The 5,087-nt window shown below is 38.6% G+C and overlaps 1 pseudogene; it reads right to left on the bottom strand.

The window, feature by feature from the left end:
• Positions 1-3,533: 3,533 nt before the first annotated feature.
• On the bottom strand, positions 3,534-4,684 carry LOC110112971 (annotated as a pseudogene).
• Positions 4,685-5,087: the final 403 nt, after the last annotated feature.

The following is a 5,087-nucleotide window of genomic DNA, read 5'->3' as shown; positions in this document are numbered from 1 at the left end:
TGTAGTTGGTAGGAGACAATGGTCATAAAGACCATTATTTGATGAGGGAGGTCAGAAGAACCTTAGTAGGTTAGAGATAGTGGTTAGAAAGATTGTTGTCTTACGAGGGAGGTTGGAAGGACTATAGTCGGCAGGAGACAATGGTCAGAATGATCGTTATCTAGAGAGGAAGGTCAGAAGGTTTGTAGTAAATGATGAAGGTCGAAAGTACCATAGTAGGTAGGAGATAGGGGTCAAAAGGATCATTGTCTAACGATGGAGGTCAAAAGGATCGTAATAGGTGACGAGGGTCGAAAGGACCATAGTCGGCAGGAGACAGGGGTCAAAAAGACCGTTGCCTATCGATGAAGGTCGGAAGGATCATAGTTGGTAGGGATAGTGGTCATAAAGACCATTGTCTAGTGATGGAGGTCAGAAAGATCGTAGTAGGTGACAAAGGTCGGAAGGGGCATAGTTGGTAGGGGACAGGGGTCAAAAAGATCGTTGTCTAGTAATGGAGGTCGGAAGGATCCTAATAGGCGATGGAGGTTGAAAGTACAGTAATCGGCAAGAGATAGAGGTTAGAAAGACCATTGTCATGTGATGGAGGTCAAAAGCACTATAATAGGCGACAAAGGTCGAAAGGACCGCAGTAGGTAGGAGATAGTGGTCAGAAAGACCATTGCCTTGCGAGAGAGGTTAGAAGGACCGTAGTCGGTAGGAGATAATGGTTAGAAAGACCATTGTCTGGCGAGGGAGGTCGGTAGGATCATATTAGGCGATGAAGGTCGGAAGGACCGTAGAGAGGTCAAAAAGATAATTGTCTCATGATGGAGGTCAGAAGGACTATAATAGGCGGCGAGGGTCAGAAGGATCATTATCGGTAGGAGATAGGGGACATAAAAATTATTTTTCTCGTGATGGAGGTCGGAAGGATTGTAGTTGGTAGGAGATAGGGGTAAGAAAAATCATTGTCTTGTGTTGGAGGTCGGAAGGACCGTAGTAGGCGATAGGTTAGACTTATGCTATGTCTTATAAAAATTGAGAAAGGAATAAGATTGATACTAACACCTAAATCATACAACATTCTCCCATAAAATTTGTCTTATATAGCCATCAAGATAGTGAAACTACTAAGGTCCTTTAGCTTTTGTGGGATTTTCTTTTATATAATAGCACTACATTCTTCAAAAAGAGCTATAATTTCAACATCTCCTATTTTTCTCTTTTTGCTTAAAATATCTTTCATGAATTTTACATAAGTAGGCATTTATTCTAGAACTTTAACAAAAGGTATATTAATTATTAACTTTTAGAGATCTCTAAAAATATAGAAAATTGCCTATTTAAGTTTTTAGCAATCTATGAGGAAAAGTGGTGATGGTCTCTCAACTACCTTCCTAGAAGGTTTCTCTAATTCTTGAGTAGGTTGAGATGACTTTTTAGAACTAATAGGGTGTAATGGGTTTCTTCAACAATATCATCAATTGGTTTCTCTTCTTTAATTACTAGCCACTTCCTCTAGCTCTTTTCACTCCTCAACTGAATAGCTTTGCATTGATCCTTACCCTTTCCAATTAGAATCATTTCTATATTATTGGGTAAAGTTCCATTGGTTCTATTAGTTAATGATCAAACTAACTATCCTAATTAGTTTTTAATATTTCTAATGGTAGCAGCTTGGCTTTGCAATTCCTAATTCTTTTAATGAAGGCTTCTTATCCTTAGGTCGATTGTTTGAGTGAAATCTAGGGGGACAATTAGGCCTTGGGCTTTGTAAAATTTTGAGGAGGATGGTTCTAGTTTCCTACTTGATTTGGTTGGTTAGATTTCCAATTAGAATTGCCATTTTAATTATTACTCAAATTGAAATTTAGATAATTTCTCCAACTAGGCTCTCCAACATATTAATTTTTTGAGAGCTCTCTACTACGGTGTTAAAGGAGTGGCACTAAGACACCAGGGTAAGTTATGGCATTACGACATTAAGTCTATTATTCTATGGCGTTGGTTTAATTTTTATTATTTTACACCAATTACCAGCACAAAGCATAAGAAATAAAAGCACAAATATTATAATATATACAATTTGGACTTCACAAATTTTCTCTATAATAGGCATTGATAAAAAAATATAATACATTAATAAAATTGGAAGAGCCCTTTGGCGGAAAATCTAACTTAAATCCATTTGCTAAAGTTAAGAATCAGAGTTGTTGTTGCTAGCATGCATCAACTCCTTAAGTGATGACATGTGCTATCAATAGTGCTTATAAGTGATGAAGCTAGTGTGGAAAAGCCAGGTGATGACAACCAAAACATTACAATTTTGAGGACTAGGTTCAATGAGTGACAGAGGTTGAGGGATTATAGTGAGTGGTGGATGGAGGTCAAAAGGACCATATTTAGGTGTTAATATTTATAGGATAGTAGTTGAACAATAGTTGTTAAAGGGTCGTAGTTGGATGACTGAGATCGGAGGACCATTGTTGGTATGGAGGTTGAAGGACCATAATCAACGGGAGACTGAGATCAAAAGGATTATATTTGGGTGACTGTGGTCCAAGAATTATAGTAAATGGGTGACTGAGATTATAAGGATCATAATCGGATAATGGTAGTCATGGATCATAGTTAGGTGATGGTGGTACTCTTAGAGGACCATAGTTAGACCACCATCATCAAAGGATCGTAGTCTGGCGATAATGTTTTGAGAACCATAATCAGGTGACAGTGGTTTGAGGAATATAGTTGGCATGTGACATAAGTCAAAGCATTATAATTAGTGGGTGAGGGAGGTTTGAGGACCATATACTAAAAAATTATTTTAAGAAGCAGTAAGAAAGATATCTGTAATGACACCTAAGTTTATAAAAAATTATTATGAGAACTTATGGCAAGAGATTGAGTAAATGGATGTGCAATATGTAATTAGAGTCTCATTCAAAGGTCTTCCAAATTGATCTCAGAAAAGTATGCATGTACCAAATTTAGGTGCATAAATGACACAAAATAGTAAATATGATTTCTACCTTAGAGGAAGTCCAATCAATCCAATATACAAAAAAATGAGAAAAACTCAATTTTTATCATTCAAAAGAAAATTAAAATAAATATTTTTTTTCCTTTTCATATAAAGGCTCTCCTCAAAATCCCAAGATCTAATAGAGCCTACAAACCTGCACATATAATTAATATAAAACATTACAATTTTGAGGACTATGTTCAATGAGTGACAGAGGTTGAGGAATTATAGTGAGTGGGGGATGGAGGTCAAAAGGACCATATTTAGGTGTTAATATTTATAGGATAGTAGTTGAGCAATAGTGGTCAAAGGGTCGTAGTCGGATGACTGAAATCGGAGGACCATTGTTGGTGGACAATGGAGGTTGAAGGACCATAGTCAACGGGAGATGGAGATCAAAAGGATTATATTGGGTGACTGTGGTTCAAGAACTATAGTCAATGGGTGACTGAGATTGCAAGGATCATAGTCGGGTAATGGTAGTCATAGGATCATAGTTAGGTGATGGCGGTACTGTTACAGACCATAGTTAGACAACAATCATCAAAGGATCGTAGTCTGGCGATAATGTTTTGAGAACCATAATCAGGTGACAGTGGTTTGAGGAATATAGTTGGCATGTGACATAAGTCAAAGCATTATAACTAGTGGGCTGCCCAACGTAAACACTAGTAGAAAAATGACTCAAACAAAATAGAACATGCTGAATCCCAGTAACAATGAAACAAACTCCTACAAACAACAATATTTCTCCATGATTAGGCAGAAATGAAACTAAATAAGAATACCATACCCAGAACACCTTCACCCCAAGCATCTCTTGGAATCTATTAGGCACATTCTTGTTCCAAAGAAGAAGAACTATGGACTGTGCAAAGAGATTCAACCTTGTGAAGCACATCACAAGGTAGAATGTCCAGTGCTGGTGACTAATGAGATTTTTTGCTATAGTATCATACCTCATCTTTCATTCGTAAAAGTAAGAAGTGAGGGTGTTGAAGAGCTCGCTTGAAACAACGAAGATAGGGATGTGCTGTAAATCGGGATCAAAGTCGAGGCTATTGCAAGCGACATGGTGTGCATTATGGGTTCTCTTCCACCAACCAATGCTTACCCCTGTAAGGCAATTACCACATAAAAGCTGCATTATGCAGTTGAGCCACGGGGTTAACATGATAGTGGCATGGCCCGTGTCATGGGCCACCCAACCCTATTGGGTCCATATAAAACCAATCAAAATGCTAGCAGCAACGTGGGCACAGAGGCTGGTGGTGCCGATGACGAAGAAGACGACGATGGAGAACATAGCGAATATGATGCAGAGGGTAAGGAAGATAACATGGCCTTTATGTTAAAAAAGGCCGAGTTTTGTGAAGTCAGAGATGAGGAGATGGTAGTCCTTGGAGAGGTCAGATATCTGGTTATCAGAGAGGTGGTAGCCGACGAAGAAGTGGTCGAGGTGCTTCCATGCGGAGGGAGGGTGGAGGGAGGTGAAGGGGTCGGTGGCGCCCTAGCCAGCAAGGTTGAGGAGGGGTATACCGCCACCAGGGTGGTCTCTGATCCAATGGGTGAGGTCGTAGACCTTAATGTGTGGATCGAGATCCATAGATCGGCAGGGGAGTTGTGCTCCCGAAGCTCCTCCAGCGTAATATACTTCTTTTTTGTTGTTTCAGTTGCCATTAGCTGAGTTTATTGTGATTTTATTATGGTTTGGCTATTGCTTTTGCTGTGTTAAATAGATATACTAGGTAGATCATGCTCCCGCTTAAGTTAAAGCAGTTAATTCTTAAGTTTTAAATTGCATGAGGAAACAATATTGGAAGGGCCGCCAGCGAAATGGAAATCGAAGGGCATTGAGAAATCAAGTTGTCATATTCTCCCAAAAGGTGGGAAATGATGTGGAATGCAAGAAGAATGTATTGGTTTAATTTATAATACTTGGTCAGCATTGGGTAGTATCTCTGTTTTTGATCCAATGGTTATAGAAAAAGACATTGCAAGCTATTTTGGATTTTTCTATGGATTACTCTAGAATAGATTTTTTATATCTTCTTCAAAAGATTATTATATGTTGACCTCAATT

This window comes from Dendrobium catenatum, unplaced genomic scaffold (assembly GCF_001605985.2).
Source record: "Dendrobium catenatum unplaced genomic scaffold, ASM160598v2 fragScaff_scaffold_1557, whole genome shotgun sequence".
Lineage (NCBI taxonomy): Eukaryota > Viridiplantae > Streptophyta > Magnoliopsida > Asparagales > Orchidaceae > Dendrobium > Dendrobium catenatum.
Note: the sequence above shows the minus strand (reverse complement) of the source record. Positions and strands in the feature narration are given on the sequence as shown.